The sequence below is a fragment of the Saccostrea echinata genome, unplaced genomic scaffold (genome assembly GCF_033153115.1).
Source record: "Saccostrea echinata isolate AGI-Se365-2 ecotype Australia unplaced genomic scaffold, CSIRO_AGI_Sech_v1 ptg000001l, whole genome shotgun sequence".
In the NCBI taxonomy this organism is placed as follows: Eukaryota; Metazoa; Mollusca; class Bivalvia; order Ostreida; family Ostreidae; genus Saccostrea; species Saccostrea echinata.
In genome coordinates, this window is record NW_026889750.1 from 11,342,013 (window position 1) to 11,364,478 (window position 22,466).

Genomic DNA, 22,466 nt, shown 5'->3' on the forward strand with positions numbered 1-22,466 from the left:
TATCACACCGGTAATTGACCAATCAAAATGAACTTAGTCAATTGTAGTTCCATACATATAAAATTAATTTTTCTTTCTTTTGATAATTTTTTTAATTTTCTTCCAGGCTATTTTTACAACTTTGGTACCTGTGCCTAGTAAATTTAATGTACTTTGTAAATAAATACAGTTTTTTGACAGGAACTATTTTTTTCAGGGCATAGGAGGCTACTTCCTGGGGTGCACTGGAGCTGTTTATAAACACATTGAAAACACGTGGATTTGAGGGTAGCCCTGTTTGCAGATGGAAAAAATCAGAAAATGCCGTGTAGGTACCCTGTTTTTTGGACTCGGCTAATGAGAGAGGTAATGTTTTATACTTCCTGCTAAATATTTTTTCATGAATTAATTTACCTGATTTTTTAAGAATTTTTTTCCTATATAGAAACATATAGTGAAAACAATTACCGGTGTGATACCTTGAAGGAGATTGTGTAAAATCATCTGCATCAATATAAAAGGTTGTTTTAATTTTTAAAAGGCATATTTCAACAAAATATGTCATTTTATGAAATTTCTGTGTGAAAGCACATATTTTAAAAATTAGAAGTAGGGTTGAATTGAATTTTTAGAGATTTCTGTGAAAAATACTTATAATATATCATGTTTTACCCTCAAAACTTTAAATTATGACTTTCAAAGTAGGATTATGCATCTGACATGTAGAAAGAAGTTAGAAAATGTTGGTTTTTTATTTTAGATGACTTTAAACTATGTGCACCACCTGACCGCAGTCAATTATAGTGTCTACAGACTTTGCCGTAAAAGTACTCTAGGCTGATTTTTTCAAGAAAAGACTAATTCTGGGTTTGCGAATGAGTTTTCAACAAAAGTGACAACTGCGATAAAATGTGAAGAAGTAAAACATTTTTTCACAGAGTGATAAATTTTACAGAGAGTGGATTTACTTTCATTTTATTCACCTGAAGTGATGCATGTATTACAGCAGTGGAGGAATATAAATAATGAAATGAGGTAAATTTGTCTAATAAAAAAAATGCACAAGTAAAATTTATTTAGAATTTTTCAAAAATAAGAAGCTTATGACCAAAAAATGCATAAATACTGTCAGGGCATGAGAGTGAATACTTATTCAGAGTTCTAATCATGTAGCACACATGTAGTACAGAATGTCACTTGGCACCATGGTATGCCTGTTATGGTTCTCTGGACTTTTTGCATGCTTACGCAGCTGACATCCATGATTTTTCAGTTTGTCGGAGAATGTGTTTTGTCATGTTAGCACTTTTATGTAGGTTTTGACCCTCTCTTTTAAATTAAGTCTCAGTCAGGATGCTTATTTCAGCATGATTTGTTAAGCATATTAATATACTGAAATATTAATAAATTACAAATTAAAGTGATGAAGAAATTTGACATATTTACACAATCAAAATATCAGAATAACCATAATTCAGCTAATAAAGTGTCCTGTTTTTCTTATGTCACTTCCTATAAATTTTATCAGCAGTTTTTGTACACCCACCCACCCCCAAGAACCATGTAGGATGGCCTGATATTAGTCTTTTTGTTGCATTTTTTCACATTTGAAAGTGTTAAAACTCATAAAAATGTTTAAGATTTATATTTTGGAATTTAAATGTTGAATTTTTATGTAAATTTGGTGAAACAAAAAGCTGTAATCTTGAATTAATCATGCAAATTCATCAAACACCTTTGGAATTCCTGAGTAATTCAATGAAAAGAGGATAATTATGCATGTTCAATTGGAATTTCATGGCTAATTTGTGTCTGCAGAGAAAGCCAGTTACATAAATCCAAACAATAAATTACATCTGAATTGTTTCCTCCATTTTCTTATCATCAAAGCAAGTTTAATGGAGTGTCAGAGCTGTCCAGATTCTCCCTAGGTGCTGATATCATTTGGACTGCCCTGTGTTACAACACAGCTTTTAGATAAACTTCTGCACATCAGCTTGTAGACAAGTACCTAGGCTTTATTTGGAACATAAATTGACCAGATGCAGATTTTATTATCAGTCTAATATTTAACAATTTCTGTGAATTCTGTCATTCTTAGGAGGGCAAAATGCAATTTTGTTATGTAATAATTGCATAATGGTCTCAGACTTGTGAACTATTTTTTGTTTGTTGTGAAGAACAATGTATATACTCTCCACGGATAAGAAATTGTTTGCCAGACTTAGTCTATTAATGATGAAATTCTGCTTCAAAATATGCACAAAAAAACTTCTGTCAGAGTGCTCTGTGTGTATTCTTGACTGCTCTGGAGTAAGGGAGATAAATGCATATATCTCCAGCAATAAGGGGAATTAGATCACCAAACTTAAGGATGTTGGTGGCAGTTATTTAAGAAATCTCAGGTGCAAAAATGAAAAAAATCTGACAACTTCAAGGGTCCTTCAAGGTATCACACCGGTAATTGACCAATCAAAATGAACTTAGTCAATTGTAGTTCCATACATATAAAATTAATTTTTCTTTCTTTTGATAATTTTTTTAATTTTCTTCCAGGCTATTTTTACAACTTTGGTACCTGTGCCTAGTAAATTTAATGTACTTTGTAAATAAATACAGTTTTTTGACAGGAACTATTTTTTTCAGGGCATAGGAGGCTACTTCCTGGGGTGCACTGGAGCTGTTTATAAACACATTGAAAACACGTGGATTTGAGGGTAGCCCTGTTTGCAGATGGAAAAAATCAGAAAATGCCGTGTAGGTACCCTGTTTTTTGGACTCGGCTAATGAGAGAGGTAATGTTTTATACTTCCTGCTAAATATTTTTTCATGAATTAATTTACCTGATTTTTTAAGAATTTTTTTCCTATATAGAAACATATAGTGAAAACAATTACCGGTGTGATACCTTGAAGGAGATTGTGTAAAATCATCTGCATCAATATAAAAGGTTGTTTTAATTTTTAAAAGGCATATTTCAACAAAATATGTCATTTTATGAAATTTCTGTGTGAAAGCACATATTTTAAAAATTAGAAGTAGGGTTGAATTGAATTTTTAGAGATTTCTGTGAAAAATACTTATAATATATCATGTTTTACCCTCAAAACTTTAAATTATGACTTTCAAAGTAGGATTATGCATCTGACATGTAGAAAGAAGTTAGAAAATGTTGGTTTTTTATTTTAGATGACTTTAAACTATGTGCACCACCTGACCGCAGTCAATTATAGTGTCTACAGACTTTGCCGTAAAAGTACTCTAGGCTGATTTTTTCAAGAAAAGACTAATTCTGGGTTTGCGAATGAGTTTTCAACAAAAGTGACAACTGCGATAAAATGTGAAGAAGTAAAACATTTTTTCACAGAGTGATAAATTTTACAGAGAGTGGATTTACTTTCATTTTATTCACCTGAAGTGATGCATGTATTACAGCAGTGGAGGAATATAAATAATGAAATGAGGTAAATTTGTCTAATAAAAAAAATGCACAAGTAAAATTTATTTAGAATTTTTCAAAAATAAGAAGCTTATGACCAAAAAATGCATAAATACTGTCAGGGCATGAGAGTGAATACTTATTCAGAGTTCTAATCATGTAGCACACATGTAGTACAGAATGTCACTTGGCACCATGGTATGCCTGTTATGGTTCTCTGGACTTTTTGCATGCTTACGCAGCTGACATCCATGATTTTTCAGTTTGTCGGAGAATGTGTTTTGTCATGTTAGCACTTTTATGTAGGTTTTGACCCTCTCTTTTAAATTAAGTCTCAGTCAGGATGCTTATTTCAGCATGATTTGTTAAGCATATTAATATACTGAAATATTAATAAATTACAAATTAAAGTGATGAAGAAATTTGACATATTTACACAATCAAAATATCAGAATAACCATAATTCAGCTAATAAAGTGTCCTGTTTTTCTTATGTCACTTCCTATAAATTTTATCAGCAGTTTTTGTACACCCACCCACCCCCAAGAACCATGTAGGATGGCCTGATATTAGTCTTTTTGTTGCATTTTTTCACATTTGAAAGTGTTAAAACTCATAAAAATGTTTAAGATTTATATTTTGGAATTTAAATGTTGAATTTTTATGTAAATTTGGTGAAACAAAAAGCTGTAATCTTGAATTAATCATGCAAATTCATCAAACACCTTTGGAATTCCTGAGTAATTCAATGAAAAGAGGATAATTATGCATGTTCAATTGGAATTTCATGGCTAATTTGTGTCTGCAGAGAAAGCCAGTTACATAAATCCAAACAATAAATTACATCTGAATTGTTTCCTCCATTTTCTTATCATCAAAGCAAGTTTAATGGAGTGTCAGAGCTGTCCAGATTCTCCCTAGGTGCTGATATCATTTGGACTGCCCTGTGTTACAACACAGCTTTTAGATAAACTTCTGCACATCAGCTTGTAGACAAGTACCTAGGCTTTATTTGGAACATAAATTGACCAGATGCAGATTTTATTATCAGTCTAATATTTAACAATTTCTGTGAATTCTGTCATTCTTAGGAGGGCAAAATGCAATTTTGTTATGTAATAATTGCATAATGGTCTCAGACTTGTGAACTATTTTTTGTTTGTTGTGAAGAACAATGTATATACTCTCCACGGATAAGAAATTGTTTGCCAGACTTAGTCTATTAATGATGAAATTCTGCTTCAAAATATGCACAAAAAAACTTCTGTCAGAGTGCTCTGTGTGTATTCTTGACTGCTCTGGAGTAAGGGAGATAAATGCATATATCTCCAGCAATAAGGGGAATTAGATCACCAAACTTAAGGATGTTGGTGGCAGTTATTTAAGAAATCTCAGGTGCAAAAATGAAAAAAATCTGACAACTTCAAGGGTCCTTCAAGGTATCACACCGGTAATTGACCAATCAAAATGAACTTAGTCAATTGTAGTTCCATACATATAAAATTAATTTTTCTTTCTTTTGATAATTTTTTTAATTTTCTTCCAGGCTATTTTTACAACTTTGGTACCTGTGCCTAGTAAATTTAATGTACTTTGTAAATAAATACAGTTTTTTGACAGGAACTATTTTTTTCAGGGCATAGGAGGCTACTTCCTGGGGTGCACTGGAGCTGTTTATAAACACATTGAAAACACGTGGATTTGAGGGTAGCCCTGTTTGCAGATGGAAAAAATCAGAAAATGCCGTGTAGGTACCCTGTTTTTTGGACTCGGCTAATGAGAGAGGTAATGTTTTATACTTCCTGCTAAATATTTTTTCATGAATTAATTTACCTGATTTTTTAAGAATTTTTTTCCTATATAGAAACATATAGTGAAAACAATTACCGGTGTGATACCTTGAAGGAGATTGTGTAAAATCATCTGCATCAATATAAAAGGTTGTTTTAATTTTTAAAAGGCATATTTCAACAAAATATGTCATTTTATGAAATTTCTGTGTGAAAGCACATATTTTAAAAATTAGAAGTAGGGTTGAATTGAATTTTTAGAGATTTCTGTGAAAAATACTTATAATATATCATGTTTTACCCTCAAAACTTTAAATTATGACTTTCAAAGTAGGATTATGCATCTGACATGTAGAAAGAAGTTAGAAAATGTTGGTTTTTTATTTTAGATGACTTTAAACTATGTGCACCACCTGACCGCAGTCAATTATAGTGTCTACAGACTTTGCCGTAAAAGTACTCTAGGCTGATTTTTTCAAGAAAAGACTAATTCTGGGTTTGCGAATGAGTTTTCAACAAAAGTGACAACTGCGATAAAATGTGAAGAAGTAAAACATTTTTTCACAGAGTGATAAATTTTACAGAGAGTGGATTTACTTTCATTTTATTCACCTGAAGTGATGCATGTATTACAGCAGTGGAGGAATATAAATAATGAAATGAGGTAAATTTGTCTAATAAAAAAAATGCACAAGTAAAATTTATTTAGAATTTTTCAAAAATAAGAAGCTTATGACCAAAAAATGCATAAATACTGTCAGGGCATGAGAGTGAATACTTATTCAGAGTTCTAATCATGTAGCACACATGTAGTACAGAATGTCACTTGGCACCATGGTATGCCTGTTATGGTTCTCTGGACTTTTTGCATGCTTACGCAGCTGACATCCATGATTTTTCAGTTTGTCGGAGAATGTGTTTTGTCATGTTAGCACTTTTATGTAGGTTTTGACCCTCTCTTTTAAATTAAGTCTCAGTCAGGATGCTTATTTCAGCATGATTTGTTAAGCATATTAATATACTGAAATATTAATAAATTACAAATTAAAGTGATGAAGAAATTTGACATATTTACACAATCAAAATATCAGAATAACCATAATTCAGCTAATAAAGTGTCCTGTTTTTCTTATGTCACTTCCTATAAATTTTATCAGCAGTTTTTGTACACCCACCCACCCCCAAGAACCATGTAGGATGGCCTGATATTAGTCTTTTTGTTGCATTTTTTCACATTTGAAAGTGTTAAAACTCATAAAAATGTTTAAGATTTATATTTTGGAATTTAAATGTTGAATTTTTATGTAAATTTGGTGAAACAAAAAGCTGTAATCTTGAATTAATCATGCAAATTCATCAAACACCTTTGGAATTCCTGAGTAATTCAATGAAAAGAGGATAATTATGCATGTTCAATTGGAATTTCATGGCTAATTTGTGTCTGCAGAGAAAGCCAGTTACATAAATCCAAACAATAAATTACATCTGAATTGTTTCCTCCATTTTCTTATCATCAAAGCAAGTTTAATGGAGTGTCAGAGCTGTCCAGATTCTCCCTAGGTGCTGATATCATTTGGACTGCCCTGTGTTACAACACAGCTTTTAGATAAACTTCTGCACATCAGCTTGTAGACAAGTACCTAGGCTTTATTTGGAACATAAATTGACCAGATGCAGATTTTATTATCAGTCTAATATTTAACAATTTCTGTGAATTCTGTCATTCTTAGGAGGGCAAAATGCAATTTTGTTATGTAATAATTGCATAATGGTCTCAGACTTGTGAACTATTTTTTGTTTGTTGTGAAGAACAATGTATATACTCTCCACGGATAAGAAATTGTTTGCCAGACTTAGTCTATTAATGATGAAATTCTGCTTCAAAATATGCACAAAAAAACTTCTGTCAGAGTGCTCTGTGTGTATTCTTGACTGCTCTGGAGTAAGGGAGATAAATGCATATATCTCCAGCAATAAGGGGAATTAGATCACCAAACTTAAGGATGTTGGTGGCAGTTATTTAAGAAATCTCAGGTGCAAAAATGAAAAAAATCTGACAACTTCAAGGGTCCTTCAAGGTATCACACCGGTAATTGACCAATCAAAATGAACTTAGTCAATTGTAGTTCCATACATATAAAATTAATTTTTCTTTCTTTTGATAATTTTTTTAATTTTCTTCCAGGCTATTTTTACAACTTTGGTACCTGTGCCTAGTAAATTTAATGTACTTTGTAAATAAATACAGTTTTTTGACAGGAACTATTTTTTTCAGGGCATAGGAGGCTACTTCCTGGGGTGCACTGGAGCTGTTTATAAACACATTGAAAACACGTGGATTTGAGGGTAGCCCTGTTTGCAGATGGAAAAAATCAGAAAATGCCGTGTAGGTACCCTGTTTTTTGGACTCGGCTAATGAGAGAGGTAATGTTTTATACTTCCTGCTAAATATTTTTTCATGAATTAATTTACCTGATTTTTTAAGAATTTTTTTCCTATATAGAAACATATAGTGAAAACAATTACCGGTGTGATACCTTGAAGGAGATTGTGTAAAATCATCTGCATCAATATAAAAGGTTGTTTTAATTTTTAAAAGGCATATTTCAACAAAATATGTCATTTTATGAAATTTCTGTGTGAAAGCACATATTTTAAAAATTAGAAGTAGGGTTGAATTGAATTTTTAGAGATTTCTGTGAAAAATACTTATAATATATCATGTTTTACCCTCAAAACTTTAAATTATGACTTTCAAAGTAGGATTATGCATCTGACATGTAGAAAGAAGTTAGAAAATGTTGGTTTTTTATTTTAGATGACTTTAAACTATGTGCACCACCTGACCGCAGTCAATTATAGTGTCTACAGACTTTGCCGTAAAAGTACTCTAGGCTGATTTTTTCAAGAAAAGACTAATTCTGGGTTTGCGAATGAGTTTTCAACAAAAGTGACAACTGCGATAAAATGTGAAGAAGTAAAACATTTTTTCACAGAGTGATAAATTTTACAGAGAGTGGATTTACTTTCATTTTATTCACCTGAAGTGATGCATGTATTACAGCAGTGGAGGAATATAAATAATGAAATGAGGTAAATTTGTCTAATAAAAAAAATGCACAAGTAAAATTTATTTAGAATTTTTCAAAAATAAGAAGCTTATGACCAAAAAATGCATAAATACTGTCAGGGCATGAGAGTGAATACTTATTCAGAGTTCTAATCATGTAGCACACATGTAGTACAGAATGTCACTTGGCACCATGGTATGCCTGTTATGGTTCTCTGGACTTTTTGCATGCTTACGCAGCTGACATCCATGATTTTTCAGTTTGTCGGAGAATGTGTTTTGTCATGTTAGCACTTTTATGTAGGTTTTGACCCTCTCTTTTAAATTAAGTCTCAGTCAGGATGCTTATTTCAGCATGATTTGTTAAGCATATTAATATACTGAAATATTAATAAATTACAAATTAAAGTGATGAAGAAATTTGACATATTTACACAATCAAAATATCAGAATAACCATAATTCAGCTAATAAAGTGTCCTGTTTTTCTTATGTCACTTCCTATAAATTTTATCAGCAGTTTTTGTACACCCACCCACCCCCAAGAACCATGTAGGATGGCCTGATATTAGTCTTTTTGTTGCATTTTTTCACATTTGAAAGTGTTAAAACTCATAAAAATGTTTAAGATTTATATTTTGGAATTTAAATGTTGAATTTTTATGTAAATTTGGTGAAACAAAAAGCTGTAATCTTGAATTAATCATGCAAATTCATCAAACACCTTTGGAATTCCTGAGTAATTCAATGAAAAGAGGATAATTATGCATGTTCAATTGGAATTTCATGGCTAATTTGTGTCTGCAGAGAAAGCCAGTTACATAAATCCAAACAATAAATTACATCTGAATTGTTTCCTCCATTTTCTTATCATCAAAGCAAGTTTAATGGAGTGTCAGAGCTGTCCAGATTCTCCCTAGGTGCTGATATCATTTGGACTGCCCTGTGTTACAACACAGCTTTTAGATAAACTTCTGCACATCAGCTTGTAGACAAGTACCTAGGCTTTATTTGGAACATAAATTGACCAGATGCAGATTTTATTATCAGTCTAATATTTAACAATTTCTGTGAATTCTGTCATTCTTAGGAGGGCAAAATGCAATTTTGTTATGTAATAATTGCATAATGGTCTCAGACTTGTGAACTATTTTTTGTTTGTTGTGAAGAACAATGTATATACTCTCCACGGATAAGAAATTGTTTGCCAGACTTAGTCTATTAATGATGAAATTCTGCTTCAAAATATGCACAAAAAAACTTCTGTCAGAGTGCTCTGTGTGTATTCTTGACTGCTCTGGAGTAAGGGAGATAAATGCATATATCTCCAGCAATAAGGGGAATTAGATCACCAAACTTAAGGATGTTGGTGGCAGTTATTTAAGAAATCTCAGGTGCAAAAATGAAAAAAATCTGACAACTTCAAGGGTCCTTCAAGGTATCACACCGGTAATTGACCAATCAAAATGAACTTAGTCAATTGTAGTTCCATACATATAAAATTAATTTTTCTTTCTTTTGATAATTTTTTTAATTTTCTTCCAGGCTATTTTTACAACTTTGGTACCTGTGCCTAGTAAATTTAATGTACTTTGTAAATAAATACAGTTTTTTGACAGGAACTATTTTTTTCAGGGCATAGGAGGCTACTTCCTGGGGTGCACTGGAGCTGTTTATAAACACATTGAAAACACGTGGATTTGAGGGTAGCCCTGTTTGCAGATGGAAAAAATCAGAAAATGCCGTGTAGGTACCCTGTTTTTTGGACTCGGCTAATGAGAGAGGTAATGTTTTATACTTCCTGCTAAATATTTTTTCATGAATTAATTTACCTGATTTTTTAAGAATTTTTTTCCTATATAGAAACATATAGTGAAAACAATTACCGGTGTGATACCTTGAAGGAGATTGTGTAAAATCATCTGCATCAATATAAAAGGTTGTTTTAATTTTTAAAAGGCATATTTCAACAAAATATGTCATTTTATGAAATTTCTGTGTGAAAGCACATATTTTAAAAATTAGAAGTAGGGTTGAATTGAATTTTTAGAGATTTCTGTGAAAAATACTTATAATATATCATGTTTTACCCTCAAAACTTTAAATTATGACTTTCAAAGTAGGATTATGCATCTGACATGTAGAAAGAAGTTAGAAAATGTTGGTTTTTTATTTTAGATGACTTTAAACTATGTGCACCACCTGACCGCAGTCAATTATAGTGTCTACAGACTTTGCCGTAAAAGTACTCTAGGCTGATTTTTTCAAGAAAAGACTAATTCTGGGTTTGCGAATGAGTTTTCAACAAAAGTGACAACTGCGATAAAATGTGAAGAAGTAAAACATTTTTTCACAGAGTGATAAATTTTACAGAGAGTGGATTTACTTTCATTTTATTCACCTGAAGTGATGCATGTATTACAGCAGTGGAGGAATATAAATAATGAAATGAGGTAAATTTGTCTAATAAAAAAAATGCACAAGTAAAATTTATTTAGAATTTTTCAAAAATAAGAAGCTTATGACCAAAAAATGCATAAATACTGTCAGGGCATGAGAGTGAATACTTATTCAGAGTTCTAATCATGTAGCACACATGTAGTACAGAATGTCACTTGGCACCATGGTATGCCTGTTATGGTTCTCTGGACTTTTTGCATGCTTACGCAGCTGACATCCATGATTTTTCAGTTTGTCGGAGAATGTGTTTTGTCATGTTAGCACTTTTATGTAGGTTTTGACCCTCTCTTTTAAATTAAGTCTCAGTCAGGATGCTTATTTCAGCATGATTTGTTAAGCATATTAATATACTGAAATATTAATAAATTACAAATTAAAGTGATGAAGAAATTTGACATATTTACACAATCAAAATATCAGAATAACCATAATTCAGCTAATAAAGTGTCCTGTTTTTCTTATGTCACTTCCTATAAATTTTATCAGCAGTTTTTGTACACCCACCCACCCCCAAGAACCATGTAGGATGGCCTGATATTAGTCTTTTTGTTGCATTTTTTCACATTTGAAAGTGTTAAAACTCATAAAAATGTTTAAGATTTATATTTTGGAATTTAAATGTTGAATTTTTATGTAAATTTGGTGAAACAAAAAGCTGTAATCTTGAATTAATCATGCAAATTCATCAAACACCTTTGGAATTCCTGAGTAATTCAATGAAAAGAGGATAATTATGCATGTTCAATTGGAATTTCATGGCTAATTTGTGTCTGCAGAGAAAGCCAGTTACATAAATCCAAACAATAAATTACATCTGAATTGTTTCCTCCATTTTCTTATCATCAAAGCAAGTTTAATGGAGTGTCAGAGCTGTCCAGATTCTCCCTAGGTGCTGATATCATTTGGACTGCCCTGTGTTACAACACAGCTTTTAGATAAACTTCTGCACATCAGCTTGTAGACAAGTACCTAGGCTTTATTTGGAACATAAATTGACCAGATGCAGATTTTATTATCAGTCTAATATTTAACAATTTCTGTGAATTCTGTCATTCTTAGGAGGGCAAAATGCAATTTTGTTATGTAATAATTGCATAATGGTCTCAGACTTGTGAACTATTTTTTGTTTGTTGTGAAGAACAATGTATATACTCTCCACGGATAAGAAATTGTTTGCCAGACTTAGTCTATTAATGATGAAATTCTGCTTCAAAATATGCACAAAAAAACTTCTGTCAGAGTGCTCTGTGTGTATTCTTGACTGCTCTGGAGTAAGGGAGATAAATGCATATATCTCCAGCAATAAGGGGAATTAGATCACCAAACTTAAGGATGTTGGTGGCAGTTATTTAAGAAATCTCAGGTGCAAAAATGAAAAAAATCTGACAACTTCAAGGGTCCTTCAAGGTATCACACCGGTAATTGACCAATCAAAATGAACTTAGTCAATTGTAGTTCCATACATATAAAATTAATTTTTCTTTCTTTTGATAATTTTTTTAATTTTCTTCCAGGCTATTTTTACAACTTTGGTACCTGTGCCTAGTAAATTTAATGTACTTTGTAAATAAATACAGTTTTTTGACAGGAACTATTTTTTTCAGGGCATAGGAGGCTACTTCCTGGGGTGCACTGGAGCTGTTTATAAACACATTGAAAACACGTGGATTTGAGGGTAGCCCTGTTTGCAGATGGAAAAAATCAGAAAATGCCGTGTAGGTACCCTGTTTTTTGGACTCGGCTAATGAGAGAGGTAATGTTTTATACTTCCTGCTAAATATTTTTTCATGAATTAATTTACCTGATTTTTTAAGAATTTTTTTCCTATATAGAAACATATAGTGAAAACAATTACCGGTGTGATACCTTGAAGGAGATTGTGTAAAATCATCTGCATCAATATAAAAGGTTGTTTTAATTTTTAAAAGGCATATTTCAACAAAATATGTCATTTTATGAAATTTCTGTGTGAAAGCACATATTTTAAAAATTAGAAGTAGGGTTGAATTGAATTTTTAGAGATTTCTGTGAAAAATACTTATAATATATCATGTTTTACCCTCAAAACTTTAAATTATGACTTTCAAAGTAGGATTATGCATCTGACATGTAGAAAGAAGTTAGAAAATGTTGGTTTTTTATTTTAGATGACTTTAAACTATGTGCACCACCTGACCGCAGTCAATTATAGTGTCTACAGACTTTGCCGTAAAAGTACTCTAGGCTGATTTTTTCAAGAAAAGACTAATTCTGGGTTTGCGAATGAGTTTTCAACAAAAGTGACAACTGCGATAAAATGTGAAGAAGTAAAACATTTTTTCACAGAGTGATAAATTTTACAGAGAGTGGATTTACTTTCATTTTATTCACCTGAAGTGATGCATGTATTACAGCAGTGGAGGAATATAAATAATGAAATGAGGTAAATTTGTCTAATAAAAAAAATGCACAAGTAAAATTTATTTAGAATTTTTCAAAAATAAGAAGCTTATGACCAAAAAATGCATAAATACTGTCAGGGCATGAGAGTGAATACTTATTCAGAGTTCTAATCATGTAGCACACATGTAGTACAGAATGTCACTTGGCACCATGGTATGCCTGTTATGGTTCTCTGGACTTTTTGCATGCTTACGCAGCTGACATCCATGATTTTTCAGTTTGTCGGAGAATGTGTTTTGTCATGTTAGCACTTTTATGTAGGTTTTGACCCTCTCTTTTAAATTAAGTCTCAGTCAGGATGCTTATTTCAGCATGATTTGTTAAGCATATTAATATACTGAAATATTAATAAATTACAAATTAAAGTGATGAAGAAATTTGACATATTTACACAATCAAAATATCAGAATAACCATAATTCAGCTAATAAAGTGTCCTGTTTTTCTTATGTCACTTCCTATAAATTTTATCAGCAGTTTTTGTACACCCACCCACCCCCAAGAACCATGTAGGATGGCCTGATATTAGTCTTTTTGTTGCATTTTTTCACATTTGAAAGTGTTAAAACTCATAAAAATGTTTAAGATTTATATTTTGGAATTTAAATGTTGAATTTTTATGTAAATTTGGTGAAACAAAAAGCTGTAATCTTGAATTAATCATGCAAATTCATCAAACACCTTTGGAATTCCTGAGTAATTCAATGAAAAGAGGATAATTATGCATGTTCAATTGGAATTTCATGGCTAATTTGTGTCTGCAGAGAAAGCCAGTTACATAAATCCAAACAATAAATTACATCTGAATTGTTTCCTCCATTTTCTTATCATCAAAGCAAGTTTAATGGAGTGTCAGAGCTGTCCAGATTCTCCCTAGGTGCTGATATCATTTGGACTGCCCTGTGTTACAACACAGCTTTTAGATAAACTTCTGCACATCAGCTTGTAGACAAGTACCTAGGCTTTATTTGGAACATAAATTGACCAGATGCAGATTTTATTATCAGTCTAATATTTAACAATTTCTGTGAATTCTGTCATTCTTAGGAGGGCAAAATGCAATTTTGTTATGTAATAATTGCATAATGGTCTCAGACTTGTGAACTATTTTTTGTTTGTTGTGAAGAACAATGTATATACTCTCCACGGATAAGAAATTGTTTGCCAGACTTAGTCTATTAATGATGAAATTCTGCTTCAAAATATGCACAAAAAAACTTCTGTCAGAGTGCTCTGTGTGTATTCTTGACTGCTCTGGAGTAAGGGAGATAAATGCATATATCTCCAGCAATAAGGGGAATTAGATCACCAAACTTAAGGATGTTGGTGGCAGTTATTTAAGAAATCTCAGGTGCAAAAATGAAAAAAATCTGACAACTTCAAGGGTCCTTCAAGGTATCACACCGGTAATTGACCAATCAAAATGAACTTAGTCAATTGTAGTTCCATACATATAAAATTAATTTTTCTTTCTTTTGATAATTTTTTTAATTTTCTTCCAGGCTATTTTTACAACTTTGGTACCTGTGCCTAGTAAATTTAATGTACTTTGTAAATAAATACAGTTTTTTGACAGGAACTATTTTTTTCAGGGCATAGGAGGCTACTTCCTGGGGTGCACTGGAGCTGTTTATAAACACATTGAAAACACGTGGATTTGAGGGTAGCCCTGTTTGCAGATGGAAAAAATCAGAAAATGCCGTGTAGGTACCCTGTTTTTTGGACTCGGCTAATGAGAGAGGTAATGTTTTATACTTCCTGCTAAATATTTTTTCATGAATTAATTTACCTGATTTTTTAAGAATTTTTTTCCTATATAGAAACATATAGTGAAAACAATTACCGGTGTGATACCTTGAAGGAGATTGTGTAAAATCATCTGCATCAATATAAAAGGTTGTTTTAATTTTTAAAAGGCATATTTCAACAAAATATGTCATTTTATGAAATTTCTGTGTGAAAGCACATATTTTAAAAATTAGAAGTAGGGTTGAATTGAATTTTTAGAGATTTCTGTGAAAAATACTTATAATATATCATGTTTTACCCTCAAAACTTTAAATTATGACTTTCAAAGTAGGATTATGCATCTGACATGTAGAAAGAAGTTAGAAAATGTTGGTTTTTTATTTTAGATGACTTTAAACTATGTGCACCACCTGACCGCAGTCAATTATAGTGTCTACAGACTTTGCCGTAAAAGTACTCTAGGCTGATTTTTTCAAGAAAAGACTAATTCTGGGTTTGCGAATGAGTTTTCAACAAAAGTGACAACTGCGATAAAATGTGAAGAAGTAAAACATTTTTTCACAGAGTGATAAATTTTACAGAGAGTGGATTTACTTTCATTTTATTCACCTGAAGTGATGCATGTATTACAGCAGTGGAGGAATATAAATAATGAAATGAGGTAAATTTGTCTAATAAAAAAAATGCACAAGTAAAATTTATTTAGAATTTTTCAAAAATAAGAAGCTTATGACCAAAAAATGCATAAATACTGTCAGGGCATGAGAGTGAATACTTATTCAGAGTTCTAATCATGTAGCACACATGTAGTACAGAATGTCACTTGGCACCATGGTATGCCTGTTATGGTTCTCTGGACTTTTTGCATGCTTACGCAGCTGACATCCATGATTTTTCAGTTTGTCGGAGAATGTGTTTTGTCATGTTAGCACTTTTATGTAGGTTTTGACCCTCTCTTTTAAATTAAGTCTCAGTCAGGATGCTTATTTCAGCATGATTTGTTAAGCATATTAATATACTGAAATATTAATAAATTACAAATTAAAGTGATGAAGAAATTTGACATATTTACACAATCAAAATATCAGAATAACCATAATTCAGCTAATAAAGTGTCCTGTTTTTCTTATGTCACTTCCTATAAATTTTATCAGCAGTTTTTGTACACCCACCCACCCCCAAGAACCATGTAGGATGGCCTGATATTAGTCTTTTTGTTGCATTTTTTCACATTTGAAAGTGTTAAAACTCATAAAAATGTTTAAGATTTATATTTTGGAATTTAAATGTTGAATTTTTATGTAAATTTGGTGAAACAAAAAGCTGTAATCTTGAATTAATCATGCAAATTCATCAAACACCTTTGGAATTCCTGAGTAATTCAATGAAAAGAGGATAATTATGCATGTTCAATTGGAATTTCATGGCTAATTTGTGTCTGCAGAGAAAGCCAGTTACATAAATCCAAACAATAAATTACATCTGAATTGTTTCCTCCATTTTCTTATCATCAAAGCAAGTTTAATGGAGTGTCAGAGCTGTCCAGATTCTCCCTAGGTGCTGATATCATTTGGACTGCCCTGTGTTACAACACAGCTTTTAGATAAACTTCTGCACATCAGCTTGTAGACAAGTACCTAGGCTTTATTTGGAACATAAATTGACCAGATGCAGATTTTATTATCAGTCTAATATTTAACAATTTCTGTGAATTCTGTCATTCTTAGGAGGGCAAAATGCAATTTTGTTATGTAATAATTGCATAATGGTCTCAGACTTGTGAACTATTTTTTGTTTGTTGTGAAGAACAATGTATATACTCTCCACGGATAAGAAATTGTTTGCCAGACTTAGTCTATTAATGATGAAATTCTGCTTCAAAATATGCACAAAAAAACTTCTGTCAGAGTGCTCTGTGTGTATTCTTGACTGCTCTGGAGTAAGGGAGATAAATGCATATATCTCCAGCAATAAGGGGAATTAGATCACCAAACTTAAGGATGTTGGTGGCAGTTATTTAAGAAATCTCAGGTGCAAAAATGAAAAAAATCTGACAACTTCAAGGGTCCTTCAAGGTATCACACCGGTAATTGACCAATCAAAATGAACTTAGTCAATTGTAGTTCCATACATATAAAATTAATTTTTCTTTCTTTTGATAATTTTTTTAATTTTCTTCCAGGCTATTTTTACAACTTTGGTACCTGTGCCTAGTAAATTTAATGTACTTTGTAAATAAATACAGTTTTTTGACAGGAACTATTTTTTTCAGGGCATAGGAGGCTACTTCCTGGGGTGCACTGGAGCTGTTTATAAACACATTGAAAACACGTGGATTTGAGGGTAGCCCTGTTTGCAGATGGAAAAAATCAGAAAATGCCGTGTAGGTACCCTGTTTTTTGGACTCGGCTAATGAGAGAGGTAATGTTTTATACTTCCTGCTAAATATTTTTTCATGAATTAATTTACCTGATTTTTTAAGAATTTTTTTCCTATATAGAAACATATAGTGAAAACAATTACCGGTGTGATACCTTGAAGGAGATTGTGTAAAATCATCTGCATCAATATAAAAGGTTGTTTTAATTTTTAAAAGGCATATTTCAACAAAATATGTCATTTTATGAAATTTCTGTGTGAAAGCACATATTTTAAAAATTAGAAGTAGGGTTGAATTGAATTTTTAGAGATTTCTGTGAAAAATACTTATAATATATCATGTTTTACCCTCAAAACTTTAAATTATGACTTTCAAAGTAGGATTATGCATCTGACATGTAGAAAGAAGTTAGAAAATGTTGGTTTTTTATTTTAGATGACTTTAAACTATGTGCACCACCTGACCGCAGTCAATTATAGTGTCTACAGACTTTGCCGTAAAAGTACTCTAGGCTGATTTTTTCAAGAAAAGACTAATTCTGGGTTTGCGAATGAGTTTTCAACAAAAGTGACAACTGCGATAAAATGTGAAGAAGTAAAACATTTTTTCACAGAGTGATAAATTTTACAGAGAGTGGATTTACTTTCATTTTATTCACCTGAAGTGATGCATGTATTACAGCAGTGGAGGAATATAAATAATGAAATGAGGTAAATTTGTCTAATAAAAAAAATGCACAAGTAAAATTTATTTAGAATTTTTCAAAAATAAGAAGCTTATGACCAAAAAATGCATAAATACTGTCAGGGCATGAGAGTGAATACTTATTCAGAGTTCTAATCATGTAGCACACATGTAGTACAGAATGTCACTTGGCACCATGGTATGCCTGTTATGGTTCTCTGGACTTTTTGCATGCTTACGCAGCTGACATCCATGATTTTTCAGTTTGTCGGAGAATGTGTTTTGTCATGTTAGCACTTTTATGTAGGTTTTGACCCTCTCTTTTAAATTAAGTCTCAGTCAGGATGCTTATTTCAGCATGATTTGTTAAGCATATTAATATACTGAAATATTAATAAATTACAAATTAAAGTGATGAAGAAATTTGACATATTTACACAATCAAAATATCAGAATAACCATAATTCAGCTAATAAAGTGTCCTGTTTTTCTTATGTCACTTCCTATAAATTTTATCAGCAGTTTTTGTACACCCACCCACCCCCAAGAACCATGTAGGATGGCCTGATATTAGTCTTTTTGTTGCATTTTTTCACATTTGAAAGTGTTAAAACTCATAAAAATGTTTAAGATTTATATTTTGGAATTTAAATGTTGAATTTTTATGTAAATTTGGTGAAACAAAAAGCTGTAATCTTGAATTAATCATGCAAATTCATCAAACACCTTTGGAATTCCTGAGTAATTCAATGAAAAGAGGATAATTATGCATGTTCAATTGGAATTTCATGGCTAATTTGTGTCTGCAGAGAAAGCCAGTTACATAAATCCAAACAATAAATTACATCTGAATTGTTTCCTCCATTTTCTTATCATCAAAGCAAGTTTAATGGAGTGTCAGAGCTGTCCAGATTCTCCCTAGGTGCTGATATCATTTGGACTGCCCTGTGTTACAACACAGCTTTTAGATAAACTTCTGCACATCAGCTTGTAGACAAGTACCTAGGCTTTATTTGGAACATAAATTGACCAGATGCAGATTTTATTATCAGTCTAATATTTAACAATTTCTGTGAATTCTGTCATTCTTAGGAGGGCAAAATGCAATTTTGTTATGTAATAATTGCATAATGGTCTCAGACTTGTGAACTATTTTTTGTTTGTTGTGAAGAACAATGTATATACTCTCCACGGATAAGAAATTGTTTGCCAGACTTAGTCTATTAATGATGAAATTCTGCTTCAAAATATGCACAAAAAAACTTCTGTCAGAGTGCTCTGTGTGTATTCTTGACTGCTCTGGAGTAAGGGAGATAAATGCATATATCTCCAGCAATAAGGGGAATTAGATCACCAAACTTAAGGATGTTGGTGGCAGTTATTTAAGAAATCTCAGGTGCAAAAATGAAAAAAATCTGACAACTTCAAGGGTCCTTCAAGGTATCACACCGGTAATTGACCAATCAAAATGAACTTAGTCAATTGTAGTTCCATACATATAAAATTAATTTTTCTTTCTTTTGATAATTTTTTTAATTTTCTTCCAGGCTATTTTTACAACTTTGGTACCTGTGCCTAGTAAATTTAATGTACTTTGTAAATAAATACAGTTTTTTGACAGGAACTATTTTTTTCAGGGCATAGGAGGCTACTTCCTGGGGTGCACTGGAGCTGTTTATAAACACATTGAAAACACGTGGATTTGAGGGTAGCCCTGTTTGCAGATGGAAAAAATCAGAAAATGCCGTGTAGGTACCCTGTTTTTTGGACTCGGCTAATGAGAGAGGTAATGTTTTATACTTCCTGCTAAATATTTTTTCATGAATTAATTTACCTGATTTTTTAAGAATTTTTTTCCTATATAGAAACATATAGTGAAAACAATTACCGGTGTGATACCTTGAAGGAGATTGTGTAAAATCATCTGCATCAATATAAAAGGTTGTTTTAATTTTTAAAAGGCATATTTCAACAAAATATGTCATTTTATGAAATTTCTGTGTGAAAGCACATATTTTAAAAATTAGAAGTAGGGTTGAATTGAATTTTTAGAGATTTCTGTGAAAAATACTTATAATATATCATGTTTTACCCTCAAAACTTTAAATTATGACTTTCAAAGTAGGATTATGCATCTGACATGTAGAAAGAAGTTAGAAAATGTTGGTTTTTTATTTTAGATGACTTTAAACTATGTGCACCACCTGACCGCAGTCAATTATAGTGTCTACAGACTTTGCCGTAAAAGTACTCTAGGCTGATTTTTTCAAGAAAAGACTAATTCTGGGTTTGCGAATGAGTTTTCAACAAAAGTGACAACTGCGATAAAATGTGAAGAAGTAAAACATTTTTTCACAGAGTGATAAATTTTACAGAGAGTGGATTTACTTTCATTTTATTCACCTGAAGTGATGCATGTATTACAGCAGTGGAGGAATATAAATAATGAAATGAGGTAAATTTGTCTAATAAAAAAAATGCACAAGTAAAATTTATTTAGAATTTTTCAAAAATAAGAAGCTTATGACCAAAAAATGCATAAATACTGTCAGGGCATGAGAGTGAATACTTATTCAGAGTTCTAATCATGTAGCACACATGTAGTACAGAATGTCACTTGGCACCATGGTATGCCTGTTATGGTTCTCTGGACTTTTTGCATGCTTACGCAGCTGACATCCATGATTTTTCAGTTTGTCGGAGAATGTGTTTTGTCATGTTAGCACTTTTATGTAGGTTTTGACCCTCTCTTTTAAATTAAGTCTCAGTCAGGATGCTTATTTCAGCATGATTTGTTAAGCATATTAATATACTGAAATATTAATAAATTACAAATTAAAGTGATGAAGAAATTTGACATATTTACACAATCAAAATATCAGAATAACCATAATTCAGCTAATAAAGTGTCCTGTTTTTCTTATGTCACTTCCTATAAATTTTATCAGCAGTTTTTGTACACCCACCCACCCCCAAGAACCATGTAGGATGGCCTGATATTAGTCTTTTTGTTGCATTTTTTCACATTTGAAAGTGTTAAAACTCATAAAAATGTTTAAGATTTATATTTTGGAATTTAAATGTTGAATTTTTATGTAAATTTGGTGAAACAAAAAGCTGTAATCTTGAATTAATCATGCAAATTCATCAAACACCTTTGGAATTCCTGAGTAATTCAATGAAAAGAGGATAATTATGCATGTTCAATTGGAATTTCATGGCTAATTTGTGTCTGCAGAGAAAGCCAGTTACATAAATCCAAACAATAAATTACATCTGAATTGTTTCCTCCATTTTCTTATCATCAAAGCAAGTTTAATGGAGTGTCAGAGCTGTCCAGATTCTCCCTAGGTGCTGATATCATTTGGACTGCCCTGTGTTACAACACAGCTTTTAGATAAACTTCTGCACATCAGCTTGTAGACAAGTACCTAGGCTTTATTTGGAACATAAATTGACCAGATGCAGATTTTATTATCAGTCTAATATTTAACAATTTCTGTGAATTCTGTCATTCTTAGGAGGGCAAAATGCAATTTTGTTATGTAATAATTGCATAATGGTCTCAGACTTGTGAACTATTTTTTGTTTGTTGTGAAGAACAATGTATATACTCTCCACGGATAAGAAATTGTTTGCCAGACTTAGTCTATTAATGATGAAATTCTGCTTCAAAATATGCACAAAAAAACTTCTGTCAGAGTGCTCTGTGTGTATTCTTGACTGCTCTGGAGTAAGGGAGATAAATGCATATATCTCCAGCAATAAGGGGAATTAGATCACCAAACTTAAGGATGTTGGTGGCAGTTATTTAAGAAATCTCAGGTGCAAAAATGAAAAAAATCTGACAACTTCAAGGGTCCTTCAAGGTATCACACCGGTAATTGACCAATCAAAATGAACTTAGTCAATTGTAGTTCCATACATATAAAATTAATTTTTCTTTCTTTTGATAATTTTTTTAATTTTCTTCCAGGCTATTTTTACAACTTTGGTACCTGTGCCTAGTAAATTTAATGTACTTTGTAAATAAATACAGTTTTTTGACAGGAACTATTTTTTTCAGGGCATAGGAGGCTACTTCCTGGGGTGCACTGGAGCTGTTTATAAACACATTGAAAACACGTGGATTTGAGGGTAGCCCTGTTTGCAGATGGAAAAAATCAGAAAATGCCGTGTAGGTACCCTGTTTTTTGGACTCGGCTAATGAGAGAGGTAATGTTTTATACTTCCTGCTAAATATTTTTTCATGAATTAATTTACCTGATTTTTTAAGAATTTTTTTCCTATATAGAAACATATAGTGAAAACAATTACCGGTGTGATACCTGAAATAAAGTAATCACCGGAAGTGATCTTGCAGGAAAACAAACTAGATAATAAAACCCGGATATATTTGGAAATCTCTGTGAAACTTTTTTTTTAGATCATAAAACGTTTTATATGTCTCTTCTGAAATTAACTAAATACAGCCC

General features: G+C 31.8%; 1 long non-coding RNA gene across 10 annotated transcripts; it reads left to right on the top strand.

Annotated features, from left to right (window-relative positions):
* Position 1: 1 nt before the first annotated feature.
* On the top strand, positions 2–22,206 carry LOC133185309 (uncharacterized). 10 transcript variants are annotated; one of them, XR_009720896.1, is made up of 10 exons: positions 2–345; positions 2,626–2,774; positions 5,055–5,203; positions 7,484–7,632; positions 9,913–10,061; positions 12,342–12,490; positions 14,771–14,919; positions 17,200–17,348; positions 19,629–19,777; positions 22,065–22,206. It is a non-coding gene; the product is annotated as an uncharacterized LOC133185309 (long non-coding RNA). The 10 variants fall into 10 exon arrangements; XR_009720903.1 differs by having other exon boundaries at positions 19,636–19,777; positions 22,058–22,206; XR_009720897.1 differs by having other exon boundaries at positions 17,207–17,348; positions 22,058–22,206.
* The last annotated feature ends 260 nt before the right edge of the window (positions 22,207–22,466 follow it).